At 42.9% G+C, this 26885-nt stretch overlaps 1 protein-coding gene across 1 annotated transcript in view; it reads right to left on the reverse strand.

Annotated features, from left to right (window-relative positions):
- The window catches only part of SV2B (synaptic vesicle glycoprotein 2B), a 180538-nt gene extending 154183 nt beyond the window's left edge, over nt 1-26355 (reverse strand). The window contains exon 1 of the mRNA XM_081292247.1: nt 26193-26355. The gene's annotated coding sequence lies outside the window, so the exon portion shown is untranslated. The remainder of the gene's footprint in view (nt 1-26192) is intronic.
- Between the last annotated feature and the right edge of the window lie 530 nt (nt 26356-26885).

The following is a 26885-nucleotide window of genomic DNA, read 5'->3' on the forward strand; positions in this document are numbered from 1 at the left end:
TAGAACAGGCTTAAATACCTCAGGGATATTTTTCTCTGCAAAGCATCTAATGATATTATTCTCGATCTTCTCCCAAGTCTCCTTACAGTCTATAAAATGCAAGTCACTTTAATGCTTATGAGAAGAGAAGTGCAAAGAACTACTCTTGAATCTGCATACCTTCCAAGAGTTAACACAGAAATCCCGGGGATCCCCTGAGACCACTTCTGTACCCCACTCTGCAGATGTTAAAGCCTTAAATCCCTCTAGGAAGACAGCATGCCAGAGCCCTGCAGAGCCCTTAACCACATGCCTCGCTCCTTCATCCCCTCCACCTGCCTCCCCAACACATCTCAGCTCCCTGCACACACAAACACACTTTGGGGCTGTCCCTGGACTCATTCTGCGACTGTTATATCTCTGGAATATCTCTTTTATTTCTCATCCAAGGGGTTATTTGTCCCATAGATAGAGCCTTTCCTTTCCATAGTCAGAAAAGGGTGGACAATCTGCTTTTTAAATACCTACCGAATCTTCCTGCCAGAGGCTGCAAGCTGAGCTGCTGGACGATGCTGTCCGTGCGTGGGTTTGGAGAACAGGATGCTCTCTTGGCAGCCCAAGCCAAGGTCACCACATAATGAGCTGGCTCTGGGTCAGCTGCAGGAAGGATGCAGTTGATCCTCTTTCCATCCCCGCCCCTGCCTCTGAATTGGAATATCTTTGAAATGTCTAAACTCACCTCCCACCCTCCTCACCCCATCCAACCCATACCTTTCTCTTTTTTTCTCTAAGATGAAGTTAAAAACCCAAGGAAAGAAAGGATAGTGAATATTTTGTGAACATCTTTCACATGTTAAGCTCAGAGCTGGAACCTTGGCATCCATTCAGTCCTCACAAGAACCCTCTAACTTAGATAGTCATCATCCCATTATTTAAAAGGGAAGAATGAGGCAAGCTCAGAGAGGTTATGTCACTTGTCCCAGTCACCTAGCTGATGATGGAGCCAGCCAGCATTTGACTGTAAGTCCTTTGATTCCAAATCCCATGTTATGTGTCTTACCATAGTAAATAGAAGTAGTGAGAGTGGACATCCTTGTACTCTTTCGGATCTTAAAGAAAAAACTTCCAGTGTTTCACCACTATGAAGTTGTTCACTATGGGGTCTTCATAGATGCCCTTTATCAGACTGAGAAAGTTCCCTTTTGTTCCTAGTATGAGTATTTGGATCATGGAAAGCTGTTGGATTTTGTCAACAGAATGTTTTCCTGTATCAATTGAGATGATCATATGGGTTTCTCTTTCAAGCCTTTAATGTGGTATATTACATTGGTTGACTTTTCACTGTTAAACCAACCTTGCATTCCTGGGATAAATGCCATTAGATCATGATGCATAATCTTTTTTATGTGTTTCTGGACTCAGTTTGCTAGCATTTTGTTGAGAAATTTTAAATTTTCATCAAAAGATATTGGTCTATAGTTTTCTTGTGATGTCTATGTCTGGGTTTAGCCATTGAAAGTTTTTGATTATAAGGCTGTCATAACTCAGTAGTTATGTAAGAAAGCATAATGCCTCCACAAATATGTCCACCTCTTAAACCCAGAAAATGTGAGTATTCGCTGTATGCAGTAAAGGTACCTTACAGATATGATTAGATTAGATTAAAGATAAAGGCACTATCCTGGGTTATCCTGGAAGGGTGGCTATGATCAGTCACAAGGGTCTTTATAAGTGAAAGAGGGAGGCAAGAGCATCGGAGATGGAGAGAAAGATTTAAAAAGGCTAACCATCAACCTTGAAGATGGAGAAAGTGGCTGCAAGTCCAGGAATGAAGTTGGATTTAAGAAGGTGGAAAAAGCAAGAGACCAGATTCTCCCCTAGAGCCTCTGAATGAGACATGGCCCTGATGACACTGATTTTCACCTGGTGAGAATATCTTTGAAATGCCTACATTCACCTCTTCTGAGTGAAAGGACACTCACAAAGCCCACATGAATTCCAAAGACCACGCCACACACCAGAATCCCTCACAAGAGATTTATTGTCAGTAATAGGAGGTATATGGACAAGGCTGTCCCTCTGAGGAAAGCAGCAAGTTCCTGACAGAGGCAGACTCCTGACCTCCAGAACTGTAAGATAAATCTGTGTTGTTTCAAGCTACTGAGCTTTTGTTACGGCAGCGATAGGTAACAAACACAGCATCCCAATGTAAGGCCTAGCATCTACCCTAAGTCAGGTGCAAAGACATGGTTCATCAGCCCCATAACCCAACTCTCTTTCCCATCACCTAAGCATTCCACATGGTGATATCAACCACAGTGCCACCTGACTCATTTGCAAGAAGAGTATGCATAAGACAGACTCCTTATCTTGGCATGACCAGCACCTCCTCTCCCTTTAATCAGACCAACACGGGAAGTCGATCCATATTTGGAAGGATGGTGTGCAGCATGGGAATGCAGCAATCAGAGGTGGATAAGCTAACCTGTCTGGCTCTCCAGCTTTTGCCCACAGCACCTGTGCCCACAGCAGGCACAGCCTTGCCAAGGGAACCCTACTACCCAAGTTTGTTGGCTAGAATGCTCTTTCTTGAGCAGCAACCTAAGGTTACCCTCTAAAAAGTCCTTTTTCTAAGCAGACTTGGCTGATCAACCTCTTAATAGAGTTAGATGTGTTCTTTCTTTAGAATTGTGACTATTAAATAAGTAATATACTTAAAGCACTTAGAACACAGACTTAGTCAAAGTAAGCACTCCACCAATGTCAGATATTATTATTATTATTATTAGATTATTGTCATTAATATACTCAGTCCAGTTATATTTGAATACAGAGGGGCTGGGCCTCTTTTCCTCTTTCAAGTGACTTCATTTTTCCACTCTGCTCTTTCTGCCCTAATCTTTTTTTTTTTTAATATCTTTGTTTTATTTATTTATATGGGGTGCTGAGGCTCGAACTTAGGGTCTCGCATGTGCTAGGCGAGTGCTCTACCGCTGAGCCACAATCCCAGCCCCTCTGCCCTAATCTTAAACTTTCAAGTTTTTGAGGAAAACCTAGCCCCTTAGACTGACTTCCAAATGAGAAATACATAAAGGTCAGCTGCAGCCTCTGTTGGAAGATCTGTAAGATGCTTTTTGCCTAGAATCTCAGCAATTTGGGTGGCTGAGGCAGGAGGACAAGTTTGAGGCCAGCCTCAGCAACTTAGCAAGACCCTAAAAGCAGCTCAGAGAAATCCTGTTTCAAAATAAAAAATTAAAGGGCTGGGGATGTAGCTCAGTGGTAAAGCGCCCTTGGGTTCAATCCCTAGTACCAAAAAAAAAAAATGCTTTTCAATGATAAGAAAAATGTATCTGAAGCCAAGAGTACAGTGACCACCTTAGAATACAAAGTCAGCAAGTCACACTTTTCCTGGGAGACACTCCCTGTCCTCACTGGTATACTCATTCCCTGTTAATGGGCTGAACTGTGTCCCCTCAAAACTCCATATGTTGAAGTCCTAACACCCAGTACCCTAGAATGTGACTGTGTTGTGAGACAGGGCCTTTCAAGTGGTAATTAAGTTAGAACGAGGTTGCTATGGTAGACTCTAATCAAATGATTATCGACCTCATAAGAAGAGGAGATTAGAACACAGACACGCACAGAGAAGCCCATGTAAGACGCAGGGAGAAGACAAGCATCTGCAAGGCAGGAGCAGATCTTAAGAGAAAATAAATCCCTGTTGCTTAAGCCCCCCAGTCTCTAGTGTTCTGTTATGGAGGCCCCAGCAAAGGATTACTCTCCCCTTTCAAAGCAAATCTTTTTTTGCATCTTTAAACAGCAGAAAGTTTTAGTATGACTTAAAAGTGCCTGATCCTTCATTGGGTCAAAAAAAATCTGTTTTGTAGAGTAAGGATTGCAGAGATTTCCACAGACTCCCCTCCCTAGGATACGGATGCTGCACTTCACATGCTGTTAATGGTTTCTCACCTCCTGAGGGAAGAAGGTGCCATCCCCCCAAGGGTCCTACTTGGAAACTCGTGCATCACAGCCTCGCAGAGGAAACACCACTGGCACCACAGATACAAAAAAAAAAAAAAAGATTCTAAAGTTGCAAATGACAGATTCGTGACTTCCCTGGGGAATAAATAGCATGAACAGATGGGTTCCGAGGCTGGAAGATTTTACTAAAATCTTAATAGAACTTTGATAATTTAATGAATGTAGGGGGGAGGGAATGGCAAACCAGTCCCGGCAAGTGAAAACACCATTTGCCTATGTTGAGGTTACCTCCAGAAGAGTTTTCCCATAATGAGGAGCACAACAGGGTTAATGGACAAGATCCTTCCCTAAGGATTTAAGGCATCCCCTCTAAACACCTCACAACGGGGTGCATCTAGAGCAAAATAATGCAGCCCATTTTCCTTATGCATCTCTGCAAAGCACCTGTCTAAACACCAGTCCCAGGTAACAGCTAGATAAGGGATGAATTTTTAGATAGATAGATCAAGTGTGCTCAGGGGTCAGGATGGTCCCTCTAGGTTTTTTTTCAAACTACCAACTCATCTCTGGAGACTTCCATGTTCCATATGGAGAAAAAAGAACAGGATAAGGAGACCAGAGACCTGATACAAGCCTGCCACTCTCCCATTGTGGATTTGGAAAGAGTCACTTAGGTTCTCTATCCAGTGGAACAATGCTCTCTTTCTTGCAAGAATTTGATGTAAAGTTCAAGGGAGGTCTACTTTTCAGAAAGTACAAGGCAAATAACTGTCTATAGCAATAGCAGATCTTTGAACACACCCACCCACCACACATTTGTGTTTCACAAATAACACAGTGTGCACAGGAACCACTCTGAATATTTGCTGCTTGGAATGAGCCAGATCTCCACTCTCCTGGTTATTCATGAATACAGGGTCTATGGTTTTATGGCCCATCTACACTATCTTCCTTGGTCATTTCTCTTTTTTAATTGACTAATAAACATTGTGTACAACATGTACAACGTGTTGTTTTGAACTATGTGTACAGTATGAAATGGCTCAATCAGGCTTATTAGCATATGCAATACCTCACAGACTTACCATTACTTGTGAGAATACTTAAAATCGACTCTCAGCAGTTTTCATGAATGCAATACATCATTATTAATGATAGTCACTTATTTCACTTAACATAATGTCCTCCAGGTTCAGACTCTTATTTTGGGGAATGACTTGGAAAGCACAGGACTAAAAACAGACAAAATGTTGGGGAAGATGAGCCCCAGGTGCAAAGTATCTTAACTCAGTGTTTTGTTAAAACATGCAGAGACAAAATCAGCAAGTAAAAGCAAGAGAAAGGATGAAGAGTCAGGGAGTGGCTGTGTACAGTTCACAGGCACCAGGATGGAGATTCAAACCTGCAAGAGGAAGCTGAGCCATCTAAGATGACTCATGGAAAGGATCAACCCCACCCACTCTGTCTTTTCAGGCTAGATCCCCCAGGAAGTTATCTGGGGACCCTGTCTGTGCACATCATGACTTGATTGAGATCAGGGAGGGCATCTTTGATAAATTCCTACTCTGAATCTGGCTCTGAGCTCATCTCTTCTGCATCCACAAAACCCCTGGCTTACTGGGACATACATCAATGAACTAATAAGAGACAGTAGGAATTTACCAAAGGGGAGACCCTCAGCACACACTGGGAATACTTTCTCCGTGATCACTTTCCTGGAGTCAACAGGGGAAACACTGCTTTTTAAAATGTTAATAATGTAAATGCAGGATGAATATTTCTTATCCAAAAATGCTTGGGATCAGAAATGTTTCAGATTGGTTTTTGTTGTTGTTGTTGTTTGTTTTTGTTTTTGCATTTGGGAATATCTGCATATATATAATAAGATATCTTGGGGAAAGGACACAAGCACAAAATTCAGTAGGTTTCTTGTATACTGTATATGCATAGTCTGAAGGTAATTTAGACAATACTGTTTAGTGCAGCTGTAATTTGACTGAAACCCATCACACACGACAACAGGCATGGAATATTCTGCTTGGATCATCATGTTGGAGCTCAAAAAGTTTCAGAGTTTGCAGCATTTCAAATTTGGTATTTTTTCTTATTATGAATGTTCAACCTGCCTTTTGGAGATGGGTGCAGAAGAGGAAGGGAGTGGCAGAGAGAAGCTAAGGCCCTGATTGGGACAAGGACCCATGTGGTTCCAAAGAGTTGATGTTCATATTTTATTTGCTTTCATTCCTAAGCCAACACCTCTTTCTGCCCTTTGCCCAACTGTAGAGACCACATTCAGTAGGAAAAGAGAAATATGCAAAAAAAGTAAAAAGCATGACACACTATAATAGACATGAAATACAAAGAAGAAAGATTCTGCTGTGAATTATAGGTAACTCCAGAGGGAAACAAAAACAATACAAACGAACAATAATTGAAGGTTTCCTGTCCTACAGGGTCTGGGCTGCATATTAGGATCACCAGACAATTTATTTTTAAAATTGCAAGTTCCCTCCCCATCCCCAGGAATTCTGATTTAAGCATTCTCAGGAGGGTTCAGAAGTTTTGTTCATGTATTCAAATAAATTCCTCACCTCATTCTGATGTACAGCCAGTATTAAGAGTCAAGGCAATAGATAAAAACTTGTCAGTGGTGGAAAAAAAAAAACCTGAATTTTTGAATCCATAGTGCTCACTACATTCTAAGCAAAGTTGCCTTGCCTGGCACTGTTTGGGGAGAGAGGCACAGAGCACCGCTCAGTGAGAACAACTTCACAACTTCTTCTTAGGGTGTTCCTCTGCAGCCACACACTCCAGGCTGATGGGGACCTGCCCTGATGATTTCTATGTCAAAGAGAAAATGACAAAACAAGCTACCAACATAAGGACAAAAATTGGTATGTCCATAGACTAGATCCATCCTACTTTAGACCACGGGAACCAACTTACAGGAGCCTTAAAGAAGGGAATAGATTGTAGAGTTTAACAAGACAGATTTCAGAATCAGAAAGCCTTATGTGGGTGCCCCAGCTCTGTCACTTACCCTACAATTGAGTCACCTGGCATAAATCAAAAAGACAACATGAGACACTGAATGAAAAGAACCCAAAGCCTGCCACATTATGTTCCCAATAAAGATCAGCTTCTACTATGTTATTATTCTTTTTAAATACAAAGTTTTATAACGGGATCAGAAATAAACATTGAATGAATTTTAAAAAATACCAGATTCTGTAGTGCTAGTTCTCATCAAATTAACTTGTAGTATAATTTAACTGAAATATAGTTGCTATCCAAATTCCGACAAGATTTTTTAACTTGGCAACGTGATTCAGTAGTTCATCAGGGAAAAAGAAATGGGTGAAAAATAACCAACTAATGTTTTAAAAGTGATAAAGAGGAAGTTGTACTGCTAGATATTAAAACATAACATCAAATAATCATAAAATAATTATGCCAGTTTTTACATGAGAGACAGAGATCAAATGAGACAAAATTATACAGGTAGCTTTTCAATTCACTGGGAAAAGGACTGTTCTTTAAATGATATGAAGAAACTTATTAACAATAGTTAAAATTAACTAAAATATAGAACCCTACCTCATGGCATAGTTATAATAAAAATCCAAACAAAATTTTGAAATCACATACAAAATTAAAATACTAATGAAAGTTACCAATTATCAGTGAATACTTCCCCGATTTTAGAGTTAAAAAAAAACTTTATATGCATGAAAAGGAAAATATTTAAATGAGTGTGTAAAACCTAGGTTTAAAATGGGGAAAAATCATAGAAATACAAAATTAAAGTCAAATACATTAGAAAAATATTTGCAAGAATTACAAGAGCCCCACTGATTTAATGTCCTCAATATACAGAGTTCTTACTGACAAATATGAAAAATGCTAATACTCAATTTAAGATGGACATAAAACATGGAAACACCATGCTTAATAGAGGAAATACAGTCAATAAACAAACTTATAAGTGAAAAGTAAAATGAAACATTGTCTCATCCAATAAACTGACAATGTTTGGTTTTCCTTTTAATGATTATATTCTCTGCAAGCATGGATGCACTGAGGGAGGCACCAGCCATTACTAGCTGTAGGGTAAATTAGGACAAGCATTCTAGAAAGCAATGAAGTTGCATGAGTAAAAAGCTTTATCATTTATAAGTTTTTCTATTTTCCCATTCTTATCCCATAGCAAACATCAATTTCTAATCAGAAAAGAAGGAAGAGGAGGAACTAACTATCTGAATAGAAAACTTGAATATTAACTAATTTCAACAAAAGATGTAGGTAATTTCCAATTCCCTTGCAAACCCAACAACTGGAATAAACAACATTGTGGATATTATATTAGTTTATAACAATCGGAGCCAGGTGTGGGATTTCTTACTTGCTAAATCCAGGCAGGTGACCAAACAGCCTGGACTTAAGTATGAGAAGAATTGAATTGATGGCCACAGTTGCAACTCCTTGGACAGAGTGCCTTAGGTACATTATAACTTCTTTTTTCATTTGAGTTGGCCACTTAATCTGCCCTTCAAAGCTGCAAGATTGTCAAATTAGGAGAGTATTTATATTTTCCAAGACAGTTCTTACCACTGGGAAAAGCTTGTTCCCCAAGAAATGCCAACCCTTTGGCTCCTCAAAAAGGCATGTTCTTGTATAGAGTATTGATTTAACATTGGAGCAGCCATCTTAAAGGTTAACTGCCATCTTATGAGATAAGTTTCACTTTCCTGTACTTTCCTGAACTCTCCCCACCCCCATTAGTGACCTACCACATGGTACCATAAGCCAATCCCAGAAGGACACAACCCCTTTGTTCTGGAAAGCCCCATAGTGCCATCAACCTAAGCCAATCCCATGCTATTCCCCACCCGCCTCCCTCTGACGCACGCACCCCCACCCTATCCCATAGCACCACAGCTACAACTCCAAACCCCTACCCCACAAAAGCTCAACCACCAAACATCTCGGGGTCTCTCTCTCCTATAAAGAGATGGCCTTTATTTGTCAGCTTTGACAAATAAACTTTTGTGTGGATCTCTGCCTGGTCTCCGTCCCTCATTTCTCGATCGCCAGTCTCTTGCTTGCTCACTTTCCTTTCACCCTGCCTTATTCTAAAAAGTAGAGCAACTGGCCAAGCATCCTGCAGAGGATTCCATCTGCTGCAGGCCAGACAGAAGCTGTGGATTAAGAGTAAAAGCCGGGAGCTTCAAGCGGATCAGCCAGCATGCCCACACCCCCAGGCCCTGCCTCTGTGCAGAGAGAGCTCATTAGCCACTGTACAAAATTGTGTAAGGCTCCAAACAGAGCTGCAAGGGGGAGAGGGAGCTACAAAGAAGGGCCCCAAGTGAAGAAGGAGGTAGATTAATTTTGTTCATTCAAACTGGGACAAGTGTTAAGTACAATAACAACAGTGACAATAATTTTATTTATGATAGGGAGATGACCCTCCCTGGCATCACTGTGGTTTGGACTGGGTCCTCCAATGCCAGTGGCTTCTCTGTAAGCAGTTTTCTTGGGACAGCCTGCATCCTCACCTTGGCCCTCTTTGGCACTGATGATCCTTTCAGAAAGGGACAGCTGGGTGCCTCTTCAGATACCAGCTGTCCACATGCTCAGCCACTTCTCCAGGCAGAGTTTCCCCTCTTGTGATTCACCTACTGCTTAGGCATCCTTGGGGCTCCAGTTCCTCCCCTAAGCATCAGGCTTTTTTTTTCTTTTTTTTTAATTGGTTGTTCAAAACATTACAAAGCTCTTGACATATCATATTTCATACATTAGATTCAAGTGGGCGTCAGGCTTTTTTGTATGGAGCCTCCTACACCTTCCTAAGCCCTTGACGGATGCAGTAGAAAAATATTCTTATCCTTTCTCAGTAATACACTATCATCCATCTTTCCCTGCTGGTACAAGTTCTCCATAAAGCCATCAAAATTTCCAGACTAAGATTAGACTCAATGTATTCAGATGGCCCAAAGTCCAAAGAACATGTCATGCACTCTGAGGATACTCTGATGCCTAGTCCTCTTCCCATGACATTGATGTGGGCTTGGGTTTGGTCATGGGATGTGCTTTAGCCAATAAAAAGTTAGCAAACATGAAGTGTGCAGAAGTTTTAGATGTTCTAGGCCAGTTTGGCATCCCTCATGTCCTTCTACAATCTTCCATGAGAAAAATATGTTACTGGTAGTCTTTGGTAACATATAGATGATTGGATGAGAAACACATGGAGCAAACCTGAACTTGATCTGCCGCATTAAGGTGAGTCCCCAGGTGACTGAAAAATTCATAGGTGAGATAAATAATGTTTGTTACATGAGCCACTGGGATAATTGGGGCTATTTATTCGGCAGCATTATTACTATGCAGTAAAAGCGTTTTGCTATATGTCCAACATTATGCTGTGCATTGTTTTGTCTCATTTGATCTATATCACTTGAGAACTAGGTGAGATAAGCACTGGTTAATATTATCCTTATTGTATAAGCAAAGAAACTGAGGTGCAGTGCATGTAAGCACAATTAGTAAGTAAAGGAGACAAGTTTCAAATCCAATAATCTGACTTCAGAGCCTATACTCTCACCAAAAAAAAAAAAAAAAAAAAAAGGAAAGAAAGAAAGAAGGAGGAAGGAAAAAGAAGAAGAAAAAAAAGCAAAATATGTGGCTCTCTGCTCTTCTATATCTGTCCTCTGAAACTGACCTTGGACTCAAAGCTTCAATGGCTGCTTAGGAGCTCCCTATCAGTATAAACCTAAACAATCTCAAGAGCTGAGGCAATATTTCCAGCTCTGTCAGTGTATGCAAGGAAGATGAGACAGGCTTTCCTTCCAATATGCATGACCCTTCTCTGAACTTTGAGGAGGGGAAATCCCACTGGGAATTCTAACCAAGGAACAATCCTGCCGCTGTGAAGTGCAGTCATACACCCTTCTGCACAAGATGCACAGCACACCTCATTCTCTGCCTATTTTTATTCTCCCTAAGCAAATATCTCCAGGCTTCTTTTTTCTCTTAAAAAATATTACACAATTGCCAACTGCTAGGCTTATACAAATAACTTGATAATAGCAAAGCAATATGCTGTCCCGTGTTCAAACACCACCACACAACAACAAAGCAGCCTGCAGTGCCAGTTCTCATTCACAGCCTGCAAACAGAAGCAGCACAAATGAAGGCCATCCACTCCCTCCCACCTCAAGAGAACAGAGGAGCCGGCAACTTGGTCCCAAATGAATTTCGCTCCTCAGCTTCCAAGATATTCTACACAGGGAGAGTGCAAAGTCATGCTCTTCAGCAGAATAACTCATCAGTGTGGTTCACAGGTACATCCTTTTCTTGGACCAAGTTAGCAACCCTAATTTCAGTAGATTTTTCTTTTCTTTTTGCAGTACTGGAAATTGAACCCAGGAGTTCTCTATCACTGAGCTACATACCCAACCCTCTTTTTATTTTGAGAAAGGGTCTCAGTTGCTGAAGCTGACCTCAAGCTTACAATTCTCCTACTTCAGCCTCCCAAGTCGCTGGGATTGCAGGCATGCACCACTGCACCTGGCAGGTACAAGGTATTTAAGTTATAAACTAACTAATAATTCTGAAGTACATAATACAAAATTATGCTACATAGTCATGCATGTGTATGTGTATTTGATATACATATACAGAGTTTCTTAATAAACAGCTAGACTATACATCCCCTGAGAGCAGAGATCATATCTTCCTTTCCTACCATTAACCCAATGCCTGCCACACTGGGCAGTCAAAAAGTATCTGTCGAATAAACAAATAAATGTAAAGGGAAACCGTCCATCTTTTAATTTTATGTATTTTAAAATGCAAGACCAGGGCAAGGAGGAGTTGGTTATGAAAAGTTGATCCCCTTAGAAAAGGAAGGGGAGATGGAGAAATAATCAGATTGAGCACTTATGCACAGGACAACAAGTAAGGGCATCTGGGATAGACCATTCTCTTTTCCCAGAACGTAAATTTTGCTGAGCACACAAAACCAGAAAATGGCTGGGGACTCAGCTTCTTGGGAGTTTTTCCAAACAGTCCATCTATTAGCAAGGGCATAGGCTGGACTCTTTCACAGATGCAGATGTCCCCAGAACACAATGTGGAACTTGCTTCTGTACACAAGTCCTCCCTCGGGTTTGTTGTTTTGCTCTTTCAGCTAAGGCCCTTTTCCTGACCCCTTCAAAGCAGAGAAAAGAGCTCCGAGTCAGAAACAGAGATTCTGATCATAAATCTACCTCAGGAAATAAGGCACCTCCTCTCCTGGGGCCTCAGTCTCCTTCTCCATAGTGTTAAGGGGCTGGGATTAAATTACCACAAAGGAGCCTTGTGTATTGGGCCAACGGAAATTAACCCCTTGAATCCTGGGGCTCTGGAACACAAAGCTCGCACTGTCAGGAGCAGGGAGGCCTGGAGTCTGGAGTAGTTAATCCTCTGCTGGATGCTCGGACAAAGAGGATTAACCTCAGACGAGAAAGTCCTCATCCAAATATAGAGCAACCCCAGTCACACACATTGGAGACTGGACATGCCCCTCCTTCTCTGGAAAATTCTTATTCTTTAGCCTTTTTGGTGATGGGATCCACCTTCCTGCAGCCCAAGGTTACAATGTTAGATCCTGAGGGCCTTCAACACACTCCTCCACTACCTTCTCTGTTCTCCAATCCAGGGTCCATGGTTTCTCCTTTAAATATGCGGATTTCTTTAAGGTTCTCTAAATTGGCTAAATCACCCTCCATTTAGCACCTACATGTGCCAGGGACAGTATTAGACAATTGAGCTACAATGGCAGAGAAGATGGCATGGTCTCAGCACTCAGGAGTTTTCAATCCAGTGGGAAGGCACCATTGTGTGCCCTGGGCCCTGTTGAGCACTTCACAACCATGTCTCTTTCAGTGTCCCCTCGTCAACCCTAGAAAAGAGATCTTAGGACCATTTTACAGACGAGGACACTGGGACTCTGAGAAGTCAAAACACTTGTTCAAGCTGATGCACCCTGTGAGTATCTTGGTTTCAAAATGATAGGGGGTCCTAGAAGATATTCCCATCATTTTGTAGAAGTCAGAAACCATGGGAGAAGAAAGGAGAACATAGTGAATTTCAGTCCCTTGGGTGAGCACACTCTCCTGGAGTAGCCATCCTGGGAAAAGACTGGATGTTTAACTTCAAGCTTACCAGCACTGAAACTGCGCCAGAAGAACAGGCAACTCAACAGTCGGCTGAGTCATGACTTTGATGTCATCTTTATGTAATCTAGAAACATTTTTCTGGGTCCTCTACAAGGTGTTTCCAGAAGCCTGTGAGACATTGTTCACTGACATTTCAGGCTGTGGTGGTGAAGGTAGGCTAACCACTGCCACAAGATCAGAGATGTCAGGAGTTTAACGTAAGCAGTTTACTTCTGGTGGTGGAAACAGCCCCATGTGGGATCTCATGAAAATCCAAGGGAGATCAGCGGAGTGAACAAAAGGGACCAGGGAGAGGGAAGAGGAAGGAAAAGGGGAAATACTGGGGAATGATACTGGCCAAATTATAGTGTTATATTGCATGCATGTATGAATATATGACAATAAATCCCACTATAGTGTACAACTATAATACACCAATAAAAAATATGGAAAAAAAGAAAAAAAAAAAAAACAGCCCCATGCATGGCCAACCAGTAGACAGGGGAAAGACCTAGAAGAGGACTCACAGGAAGTCATGGGGCCATGTCCACTCATGAGGGAGTCTGGGAGATGTAGTCCAGACGTGCAGGAAGAGTAAGAAAAGGTTTTGATGAACAGTCTGTGGATCTCATTCATAGGGTCGGATACTACATACTTAATGTGGATATTTCTAAAGAAAATAATGAAAAATGCTGTCATGGATAGTGGGAATTGTAGGTAGGTTTTCCTTTTCATTTCCCAATTTCTTGTATTATCCATAATGTGGTTCCAATACCTCCAAAATGGCAGGGGGTAAGCATGCAAAAGAAAGAGAAGAAGTCCCTGATCAGCATTTGAGCAGTCAGAGTAGAGCCAGGTAATTCAGGAAACTGCCTGAGAAATAGAGGCTAACCCTGTTTCCGTGGTCCCCTTGCCTTTCTCTTATCTGTCTCAAATAGAGCAAACAGAACTTTCTGCTCCATTTGTTGTGGGCAATTGCTATCTGTGGGCTTCTTTTTCTTTTTTAAATGTTTTCCATGCTCTCTTGGGTCTTAAAACATCTCCAAGACATCAATCACACTTTCCAAGACTGCCATTTCTCTATTTGGATGGATATCTGTGATCAAGGCCAAATCAAACTTCTGATCCTCTCAGTTGACACACAGCCAAGCCTTGTTGCACAGGATAGTGGGTATCTCACACTTCCAGGGCCACTTCAAGGAGCCAAGGCAATCAGCCCCTGTGTGCATCCCAATGGTTCTTGAGTTTTTTTCCTTCTTGATACACCCGATGATAACTTTTAAATCCAAGAGATTCTCCTGTGTGTCCTGACACTCCTTTCTAATCTCTTCCTCAGCCCCCTTCTCTTCATTCTCACCCCCTGGCCAATACCACCTCAGACCCCATGATTTAGACACAATAACTACCTACTGTTTCAAAATCAACCATGCATTTTCAGGTCTACATGCCTTTCCTCAAGCTATTCCCTCTGTTAGGAATATTCTTCCCCCCACCGGCCATTTGAAAAACGCCTATTCATCCTTCAAGGCTCATTTGAACAACACTCCCACCCCTGTACAATGGCTTTACTTGTGCTCAGTCTTCTTTTCTCATGCAACAATAGCAACTGCATCTAGCTTTGTGCTCCACAAATATCCAATCTGTGCATTGCTCTGTGATGTCACCTTGTATTCTAATTATTAATTATTGAGCTCCCCTATGGTGGAGCCCAGGCCTGGCAGCCCCTGTAGGATCTGGTCAATAGAGGAAGTTTCCCTGATAAGCCAAAAGTGTGAAGCCAAGAGTGTGTGAACATGTGAGTTTCAAACTAAGAAGAAATGGTCAGAAGAGGTTGTAACCTAAGCTTATAACCTGAAGATCTTGTTAAAATGCAGGTCCTCACCAACAAATCTGGATTGGGGCCTGAGATTCTGCTTTTTTTTTTTTTCTTTAGTACTGGAAATTGAACCCTGGGGCTCTCAACCACTGAGCCATATCCCCAGCCCTTTTGTATACTATATTTAGAGACAGGATCTCATTAAGTTGGTTAGGGCCTTACTACTACTGAGGCTGGCTTTGAACTTGCGATCCTCCTGCCTCAATCTTCCTAGCCATAGGGATTACAAGCATAGGCCACTGCACCCAGTGAGATTCTGTATTTCTAACAATCTTCCAAATAATGTGGATGCTGCTAGTTCAAGCCCTTACTAGTGGTAAGGCCCCAGGGTTTGTTTACATGTACCTGGGGCAGCAAGAGAGTCAAACCTCAAAGACAGCTATTTTCAGAAGATGAAACATCTTGAAAAGACAGATGCCTTTCTGTTATGAAATAAACTTAAGAGATAAGACCTAGAATGTAGCAGTAACTAAAAAAAAAAAATCTGCATAAGAGTATAATGTGGGTGGGGTCCCCAACTCAACCTTGGAGTACAGAATAAATGAAGTCACATTCTATAGAGGAACACAAGCAAGTTTCTCTTCATTCATCCTTGGGAAAGATAGGGAATTGGTCTCACATTATAGAAGAAATTGGTTATGAGACAAGGGGCACTGAATTAGGGACAGTTACCATTATGGATATGAAATTGGAGCCTTTTTAAAGTGTCTCCAACTTGAGGTAAGTCTTGGCCTTGGGAATGAGCCTACAGGTAGAGAAGGGAATGGGAGTGTAGGAAAAGAGCTCTAGATTCTGGAATGCAGGTTGGAATCAGTTCCTGGTTGAAGCCAATTAGGTAGTAGGCGGGCATCTAGAGCAGGTTGTAAAGCAAGAGCTGGAGACTTGAAAGCCAGAGGTTCTGAATTTGAGGCTCAGTCACATCTGACAAGCCAAATGGACCTGGCATTCTAGGGCATCAGATAGCTTCTTGGTAGAATCCACTCTGCCTTTTAGAAGATGCTCAACTTTGGGCAAGTTATTTAACTCTTCTCAAACTCAGTTTACTACACTATAAAATGAAAATAACAATCTCTACTTCATGGAGATTATAAGAATTAATTAAAATCATATATACATAATCTTCATTATTGTCAATCAAACTGTAAGCACCTAGGAAAACAATATGCCTGTCTTTCCCTAGTATTTAGTATAAAGATTAATTTTTGCCATAAAATCAAATTTCATTATGTCCATTTCTTTGTCTATAAAATGGAAATAAACTGGTTTACAAAATATCTATCCAAGGGTTGTCAAGGTGGCTTTCATGCTTTAGAATACAAAAGGGTTGCGCAGATACTGGTGGCAATTCTTACAACCAGAGGGTGACTTTCCCTCCAAGTCCCAGGTGGGCAAACCCTAAGCAGTCCTTTCTCTCTCCAAGGTGACAGCAGAAGGGAAGTAACAGAGGCCTGAGTATGCTCCAGGGAAACTGAGGTGACACACTCAATCTGGAGCAGCAGCTGGTCCATGTGGTCAGATTCAGGATGTGACATTTAACATTATCTGCCCTCGGTGAGCACTCCGTAGGAGCCCGGCCCATTCTCAGCAATTTATGCAAATTAACTTGTGTCTTCTTCCCCACAACCACATGGAATAGGTAATGCTATCATCATTCCCATATTCCTGATCAGGAAACTCTCAAGGTCTCAGTAACAAGCAGAGCCCAACTAGGAACCTAGGCAGATAGGCTCTGGGCTGGGCCTGCACCATCTCAAAAAATCACAAGTAGGGAGGGTGAGCTCCAGAATCCCAGAACTGACAGAAGTCACTAGGAGGAGCCTTCCTCGTTTGGAGGAAATTGGCTGAAAGTAGCAAGACATCAACCTGAGAGTCCTACAGATGAAATACAGACACCTGATAGGACCAACCTAGCCTCTGACCGCACCCTGTAGTGTCCCTAAGACCCTGCACACTGGGCCACTGAGAAAGCAGGAGGCCCCAACCATGCAATGTGATTTCAAGTCCCCTGCACAGCTTCTCTGCCAAAGATGGGACTAGCACCACCAAAACCCCAAACCAAAAAAGTCCTGGGGAGAAAGAGAACGTGGCCCAGTTGCACCCTGTTTTCACATTGCTTCTCGCCCTTTCTCAGCTGCTTTTTCACTATTCCACTTGAGTTTATCTTCTACTGCTTTAAGCCACTGCCTTTCCTTTGCTTTCCTATAGATTTCCTTTCCTTAAAGCTTAACGATGTTTACGCTTTGCTGTTAAAAAAAAAAAAAAAAAGGAAATGGCTGTATTTAATCTATGGACCTTTAGTGACTATGTTTGCAATGAGCACTCACTCATCCTGGGGGTAGGGATAGTCCCTTTAGCCCTCCAGGGTCAAGGTCAGGAGATCCTGACCTTGCTGTGACCTTTCCAGGCCCCTCCCCAAGCCTAGGACCCTGCCCAGAGCAGACCACCCCACAAGGCCTTTTCCTCTCCCTTAGAGCCTCCCACATGCCAGCTGGGCTCCATTCCGCCATGCCATCTGCCGCGCCCCAGATCAGGCAAAAGGCCACGGGCGGACTCTGCCTGGCAGGAGAGCAGGGACCGCAGGCAAAACAAGAGCGGCCCCCACTAGGGCTGGGCTCTGGGATCCAGGCAGGGAAACTCCCAGAGGATCAAAACATTTGGAAGAAGCTGCTTAGGGGCCTAACCAGGTCTTCACCTGCCTGGGAAAACTTTTTTTTTTCAGTGGAGAGTTTGTGAGCATAACAATGAAGAGACCCCATTTTTCTTTTCTCTCCTGACATCTTCTATGAACTTATGTTTCTGCAACCCAAACCTGGGCTCTGGTCCTCTATCATTAACTTATTTGTATGACCTTAAGTGAGTTATGTCCTCCTCTAAATGTAGCTCCCTCTATAGCCTAATAAGGAGTTTCCATTTCCTGCGTTATAAACTCCCTGAATCCAGCTCTGAAACTCTGAGATCCTACAGCTCAGATAAGCCCTTCCTTTGTCTTGGACTTATTCTGGGCCTGAAAAGGAACTTACCCGTGAACCATTAATTAAAACACAGCCTGCCCACCTCCAAGTAATGATCGACAGCTCAATTATCCATGGACATGTTTTCTCTCTCATCTTCAGTGGGCTCATTTGCAAGTTTTCATCTTGGAAGGGCCAGGAGTTATAAATCATACCCATCCCCACCCACATGGGTGATTCTGAAAACCTAGAGTTCCTGCCAACAACACATCGCCTGAGGTTGACATTGGAAACACTTAATGAGAGCCAAGTCGCAGCTTGAACAGTCAGCTTCCAGAATAAGACATCTATGATTCAAGAAGGCCCAGAGGTCAGGCAAAATTACCTCCTCTTGCAGCTATGCAGAGCTGGCAGAAAAAGAGATGATGCAATGTATCTACCTCTTCAAGAGTACTTTTGTCTGTGATTTCTTTTCTCTGGGCCTCAAATTTCCCAGCTGTTAAATGGACACAAAAGAAGTGGCCTCCATGATCTAGTTCCTAAATTTCTGTCCCAAGGTGTTAAGCAGTCACTAGTCAGGGGAGTATTTTGTTGTCTTTTGGGGAAAAGAAAGTAAATGCTATTCTCTCCCCAGCCATTTAACACAAAAAGCAACAAATTTTATAGAAAACAAGAAGAACAGGCATCCATTGGAGCACTAAAGGAGGGCATCTGTGGCGTGTGTCTTGTTGGTAGGTGCTACAGTTTGAATGTGGTTTGTCCCCACTGAAGTGCATGTTGAAGCTTAATTCCCCAAAATAATAGAATAGCAGTGATGGGGACTTGAAGAGATGTTTGGGGAAATAAGGGATCCACTTTTTTGAATAGATTGTTTTTTCTTAAGAAACTGGATTAATTCTCTTGAGACTGGATTAGTTAGGGCAAAAGCAGGTTGTTCCAAAGTGCATTGTTTCCTTGGCTCACTCTCTTGCTTCCTCTCCTTCCAGAAGATCTCTTTCTCTTGGAAGGGCCATGTGATACTATCATATGTGAGGCCCTCACCAGGAGTTGATTCTGGCATCATGCTCTTGAGCCTCCAGAACTATAAGCTAAATAAACCTATTTTCTTTATAAAGTACCTAGTCTCAGACATTTTCTTATAGCAACACAAAAAAACACCTAAAACAAAGGACAGGAGACTCTGTTGAATGAGCTGCAATCAATGGTCAGAACAGAAAGGGAGATTTGATGATGGTGTGTCTGAGAGTTCAAAGGGAAAGATGAGTATATTATTCTTAATCTAGAAGAGGCCAAAATGGCAGCAAAGGTACAGGATTCAGAGGAGGAAAACCAGGAGCTATCAACTACCTATCAGATGCTAGACCTAGTTCATCATCACTGCCACCTAGACTTTTTTTTGCCTAGGTCATGGGGGAACAACCATGAAAAGCCTCCGCCAACAGTCTCACACCTAGTATAGTGATCCTTTAATCAACATTTAGACCAGCATATTCCAAGTCCAGGAATATAAAGGAAACTGCAGAGGATTGAGGGTTTTCTTCCTACCATCACCACCACCACTATCACCATCGCCACTTCCATCATCATTTGATAACTGAAGGCTCCAAAGGAATTAAATAAGTTGCCCAAGTTCACGCCAACTAGAAAGTAACAAAACTTGAGTTCAAACTCAGCTCTAATTCCAAAGTCTATTGTTCCATCCCCATATGGTCAGGCCTAACATCGACACATAAAAATAAAGGCCATCTTGCTCTTTCTCACACTTCATTCTGGGCTTTGTATTTGTTCATTTTCTGTTTCTATAACAAACTACCTGAGGTTAGATAACTTACAAAACTCTTTTTGTAAGTTCACTTCACATACAGTTTGGGAGACTGAAAGTCCAAGATCAAGTAGTCCCATCTGTCTGCCCTCTAGCAAGGACTCCCTTGGCTACAACACGGCAGAGAAACTGAAGGAAAACCATCATATATGGAAGGCTTCACTTTATAATAGCCTACTGTCAGGAGGGCTGACTCACTCCATGAAACCAGCATTAATTCCTTTCAAGGTCATTGCCCCTATGATCTTAAAGGTTCCACCACCTCAACACCACCACCCTGGAGACTAAGCCTGCAGGATAAGAACCTTCTGGAATCATTTGCAATTGCAGTATCTACCTTTATTATTCAGTCTCCATACCCCAAATATCAGTGCAGACAAAACTCACACTCACATATGATCAGCCACACCAGAGGAGTGAATGAGCAGCACCCACAGTCTGAGACTGGTCCTTCCAGCCCTCCCATTCATCTATAAGGCTCCTGCCTGTTTCTCTCCTTTTATAAACAGAAACACATTATGCAAGACACGGTAGAATTGGGATTTTTCAAGCAAGCTGGTGACACTCCTTTGCGCAGCATACATTGATTTAAATAAATTTCTCCCCTCTTCAGGATTCTTCCTTGATGCTGCTTCATCTTAAATTAAAAGCGGTACAATAATAACCCAAGAACATCACACCCCTGAATTCCAGCCACTTCTCTCCGGAGGGTCTTTCCTCCCTGTTTCAAAGGATGAGCTATTTTTTTGTTTTTTTTTTTTTGGTTTCCACATGTCCCTCTTTCTTACTTGTCACCACACAATATTTTCTACAAGGTATAAACAATTGGAGGCTTCATGTCTAGAGTCCATTTTTAGTTCACAAGATCCACAGTAAGACTCCCAGGAGGAAGAGAGGCAATGACCTCAGGGGGTTGTGGGGAGGTCACATGTCGCCCTCCACCCAAGCAAAGGTCTGCTGTCACCTCCATCCACTCACTCAGTAAATAGTCACCAGGCAATATTTTGGACAACTGATGACACAGCAGAGACTTGGCTCATTGAAGGGACAAAGAAATAATATGCTAATGTTATTCAAATTTAAGTCTCCTTCCTGGACTTCTTCCCTGAACTCTAGGCTTTTATATACAACCATGTACTTAACATCTACCATTGCATGTCCAATTAAACCCCATAACAGCTCCTTCTGCACCTTAGCAAAGAGTTAATTCATTCAGTAGCTCAAGTCAAAATTCACCGAGTCATCCCTGTTCATGCCCCAAACTAATTCATCAGCAAATCCTGTTTACTCTACCATCAGATCTATCCAGAATTGGGCCATATCTCACTGTCTCAACCATGATCCCACCTGATCCAGACCACCACCATTTCTCACCTGGCTGATCTCCCTGGGTCCTCTCATGCCCGACCCCCAGAGTCTATCCTAAGCTCTAAAGCTCAAGTGATCATTATAAAACATGTATCAGGTAACAGCTAATCGGCTCAGAATTTTTCAGTGGCTTCCCATCAAGGGAGACCCTCATTGCTAAAATTACATATAAGAGGTTGTGAGGGGAATGGGAAAATAAACAAGGAGAGAAATGAATTACAGTAGATGGGGTAGAGAGAGAAGATGGGAGGGGAGGGGAGGGGGGATAGTAGGGGATAGGGAAGGTAGCAGAATAAAACAATTACTAATAGGGCATTATGTAAAATTGTGGATGTGTAACCAACGTGATTCTGAAATCTACATTTGGGGTAAAAATTGGGAGTTCATAACCCACTTGAATCTAATGTATGAAATATGATATGTCAAGAGCTTTGTAATGTTGTGAACAACCAATTAAAAAAAAAAAAAAGTAAAAGCCAAAGTCTATCCAAGGCTGCTCCGTTTCTGGGCTCATCTTCTACTGTGCTGATCCAGTCTCATTCACTTCCTTCTGCAGGAGCCTCCTTGCCATTCCTGGAACACACGAATTACTCAGAGGACTCAGAGCCTTTGCATTCTTGTTCTCCATATCTGGGAAGGTCTTTCCCCAGATATCCATCTGGCTCACACTTTCATTTCTTCGTCTCCCCAACCACCTCTTATAACCCAGCCCTTCCTGTCCCCGCCTTCCGCTCCTGATAAACCAGGCACTCACCCCATTCTCTTTTCCCTGACTGATGCTCCTTAAGCACCTTATATATCACATATTTACTTATTTTGTTACATATTACTTGTCTCTGTAACTAAAACGAATGCTTCATGGCTTTTTGAAAACTGCTGTTTCCCTGCCTATCGCATTCTGGCACATAGAGAACACTCAGTCAATATTTGGTAAATGAATGACCCACATATATCTATAGATGGGCAGTCATGGAAACACAGGAAACAGGGAGTCACCAGTCAAGAACAGGCTTTACCCATTCAAGCAAAGTCAAAGAGAAAAAAAAAATTTATCCGAGGGGACTTTTAAGATTCTTATGGTAGATGCAAAAATATTCCAAATGCTTCCCCTTCCTGAACCCATGCTCTGTGCCATGTGACTATGTAGCTTCTCCCAGCAAGATGCGGGGTCTGTTTCTTTAGCCTCACTCGAGCTGCCTCATGGTTTATTTTCATTGGTAAAAACAAGAGAACATGTAAACTTCTCTCTCTTGGTCCTCTGTCATTACCATGAGAACATACTGGGTTAGCCTGTGGGGGAATGAAGGACCCACATAAAGCAGAGCAAACCATCCCAGCTCAGACCAACCTCCCTCAGCAGACCAAAATCACCAGGGTGAGCACAGCTGAGAGCAACCAAGCACAAGTCAGATCTGCAGAACTGCCCAGCCAACCATAGCCGTGGAAGAATATTAAATGATTTTTGTTTTAGGCCACTAAGTTTGGGGGTGGCTTTTTCCATAGTCCCATGGTAAGATCAGCCCTAATGTACGTGATCAGTCCCTAGGATGGGCATCTAAGCTTCTCTGCTCTGAATAAACATGCATACGGGAACATTTCCCTTGTGGTTTGGGTCTCATGACAGGGAGTCTGCAGGAACAAGACACACTAGCCAGGCCACACAGTGTCACAGTCACTGCAAATCAATAGACTGTCATACAGGCGAACAAAGTCACTGTGATGTAGTCCAGAGAGACATATTGGGTTTCTGAGGCAGCAAAACTAGAAGGCAGACATTGGACGAGGGAAGCACACCCTCTGAGGTGAGTTGGCGGATACCCAGCCAGACACCCTGACCTTGACCCAGCCTTACCACATCCTATGTCACAGAAACTTTGACAAGGTTCTCAGGCATCAGCCCTATTTCTGTCCATGCAACACACTGCAGTAGCCCTACTGCACCAAGGCAGCCATGCAATAGAGCTCTCAAACCCCAAAATGGTGCTTTCTCTAGAGGAACAAAGTCTCAAAGGGACAGAGCTGCACATTGTGATCTTTATATTAAGCCCATAAAATAGAAGCACCAAATAAATTCATCACGATATTACATAAATGCATTCCATGATACACCGACACCCATTGTATTTCTAGAGGATCCCAATACTTTTTTATAACCATAGAAACTCTTCTCATTCTCAAAGAAAAAGAGAATAATAACTAGCAAGGACAATACTGCTGGACTGTCACTAAAGGTGACTCTTTCTTTCATAAGGGAAAAGAAAAGACGCACAAATACTGTCCTCACTCTGGATGAAAGAAATCTGAACACTGTGTCATTCTGTCTCCCTAATTTCCATTTTCTTGTGAACACTCATGTCTTCTGCTTGTTGCATTAGTTTAAGCTTTGAGTGACCACAGGTACCTATATTTAGTAACCCACCTTCTTCTAAACACAGAGTTTAGGATGTCAGCCAATTCCTTAAACCAGAACTCAGCCCATACATTTTAGGGCCCAACATAAATCAGAAGAGGCAATAATAGCTCAGTGATCTGTCATGTTACCCCTTTGACCTCAACTCCTGCAGTTGGCCTCCTTTCTGGTTCTTTATGAACATGTCTCTCTCCTGCCTCAAGCTTTTACAGGTGCTTCTTCTCTCATTTCCCTCTGGTCTGGTCAAATATCACTTGCCAGCAAAGCATTCCCTGGTCAAAAACAATAATAACAACAACAACAACAACAACAAGCCCCACTCTGCCCTGCAGTAGCATTCTGCATTCTTCTCACTGTGCTTTTTTTCTCTCCATTACAATGTCTCATCAGCTAGTATGCTATATTTATTTGTCCATTATCACACACACACACACACACACACACACACACACACTTACACTCCTTGAGAGTAGGGGCTTTATTTTGTTCAGTTCGTATTCCTCCCACATGGAGCAGTGACTGACACAGGTTAGGAACTCGACAAGTGAACTGCCATTTTTGAGCACCCACTCTGCACCAGGCAATTTATATATGACAATTTTTTAGCAATGAACAAATACTTTAGGTATCTTTTATATAATTAGCCTAGCAACCCTGTTGTCTCCATTACAGATCAGGAAACCAAAGTTCAAAGAAAGACTAAGTAACTTGCTCAAGACACTCCCCAGCTTCGATGGAGCATCAGAGTCCATACTCGTTGCAGTGTGCCAGCCTGCTTTTCAAATACCTTGATGATGGTTTAGGTTACAGAGTGCATTTAACAGGCATCTCTAGAAAAACTGCCTCGCCCAGGAGTTCTTCATTTTATCATTTTCATCACCCACGGCAGCTTTTGTCCAGAAAGAAACAACCTCAAGGTTGGATTCTCCTCTCCCAGTGCAGAATTGTAGTCATGGCTTTAGCTCTCCTTTAGGCCACCCATTTAGGGAGATGGGGGTCAGAGTTTTCCTTTAGAAGCAAGCTGGGACTAGAATGAGTCAGAGGCCCAGGAGGAGGAGACAGAAGCACATCTGCTCTAAAACAATCTAAGAATTTTCCAGAGTCCCTGCCTTTGTGATGTGCTTCTTTAAACCTTCATAGTCCTGGAACTTAGGAAAACCATCTGTCAAAAAGAATAAAAAGGCTGACCTGCATTGGGTGTGTTCCTCCCTTGGTGCCAGCCTGTGCCTACTGTGGTCTAGTCACATACTGCAAACACTGCAAGCATTGCTGGGGCTTGTAAAATTCTGCCTACCCAGTGGCAGTGAGAGTGGTGGGGTCAGAGAGGGATATGGGTCACTCACAGACCAAGGAATCAAGAGAAGGACCCAGTCTTTACTGAAATTCATATTGACTCCATCTTTAAAATTATTCCCTTCTCCTCTCTGCAACCACCCACAAGATTTTCACACCTTTCACTGTCTCTGAACCTGTCACACCTTGTTACTACAGGTGTTTCTCCAAGTGAGAGCTTGTGGGGTCCTGGACTTGGTTTTCATCATCTCTGCATCCTTAGGGATTAATCCCATCTCTGACCCATACAAGGTGTTCAGGAGTATTTGCTGACTCAGGAAAGATGCAGAATGAACCTCACTGCATCTACTGCAGACTAGAGCAAACAGGACAAGTTACTTCTTCTGGAAAAGGAAGCAAAAAAAAAAAAAAAAAAAAAAAAAAACATAGAAGAGACTAAGGTAAACCAGAGCCACAGCTCAGCTGGCTACAATGCCTAATACTTCCATGTACACACACCTCTAGTCCCCTCTCATCCACCACTCATTGAGTGGCTTAGAAAACAAGCAAGCATACCCAGCGCCCCATCTCACCTCACCCCTGCTGCTATTATCAAAGCCTAAGACACCGGACTTTACCTTGAAACACAGCTGGTTTGCATAAGCGATTTCTGGATAAATGATAGTGTTTCCTCAGCCCTGCTGAACCCGGGACCCGTCTACGGAAGAAACAGCAGTACCTCTCTCTTCCCTAGCTAAACACATTTGCTCACCCATCCCTGCAAAACAAATCGTGTTCTTTTCCTTGCACTAAAACCCATCCAGAAACAAGAAAAGGCTTTCAAACCCACGGAGGGCGCCCTCCACCTACGGAAATACACACAAACCCCAACCCAGAGCCATCAGGTATAAGCATGTTTTTAATCTATTCTTTAAGAACAAACCAACAACAAAATCCTTCTAATACAGGAATAGAATTTAAACTAAAAGAGGTGGCTAGGAAGCCTACGGAAACGGGCTATAAATGTCAGTAGCCTAAGTTGCAAAACTATTTATGACGCTAACAGTTCGCCAGGTTTAACAAACAGCCCTTGGGGAGGCCCCACCTTCAAGAAGCGCGCAGCCTGGAGCAGCCAGCAAGTCCTTGCTTTTCTGAGCGCTTTCCAAGACTCGTTCTGCTTTTTGTGCCATTAACTATAAACAACACTCAGTGGTGCCGGCATGTGTGCTTCAGCCCAGGCAAGCTAGCGCCGGAGCCGCGAAGCGCGAGTCGGCGCCGCGGCTGGGTCTACAGGCTGGGTCTACACGCACTGCAGCTAAGCAACGCAGTCCCCTACCTGGGTGGGAAATCCGCCGACGGTCGCCTCCGGGTGCGTGTGAGGCCGCGTCCCCCTCGGCAACCCAGCCCGCACTCCGGCTGAAGCGGCGCTGGGGCGATCCTGGTGGAGGGAGGCTCCGGCCGGTGTCACACCTGCATCACCGCGCCCACGCCGCCGCCGCTGCCACCCGCCCAGGCGCAGCGCGCAGCGCGCCCCCGCCCCACGAACACCCAGGGCGGGAGGCTCCTGGGTTCTCTGTTCAGCAGGATGAGATCCTAACCAGGGCATTAAAGGTATTTGCTGCGGGCAGCTCTTTACTTCTAAATCCCCTTCTGATTCAAGGCTAGGTGTTTGGAATAGTTCCTAGGGAAAGGATCTGTTTCGAATTTGCAGACAGATAGTCTGCAAACTTCTTATTCCTCTAGATTTGGACCCAATTGATTATAATCATCTCTCTCTCTCCACAAGCTCTTTCACCAACTCCAAACCAAGATATGTCAGAGGACAAGATCCAAATTCCTGGGAAGAGGAATCCTCTGATTATGTCATCCCTCCAAAAGCATTGTAGATAATAGATGTTAAATTACTCTGTCCTTGTTACTTCCTCAGGAACTGGGGGAAAAAACTATTTGACCAAATAGAGGGAGGAAGAAAACTTAGAAGACTGGATGCACTCCACGAAGTACTCTCTATTCTTCCAGCCACCACCAA

The sequence above is a fragment of the Spermophilus citellus genome (genome assembly GCF_964194105.1).
Source record: "Spermophilus citellus genome assembly, chromosome: 4".
NCBI classification, from domain to species: domain Eukaryota; kingdom Metazoa; phylum Chordata; class Mammalia; order Rodentia; family Sciuridae; genus Spermophilus; species Spermophilus citellus.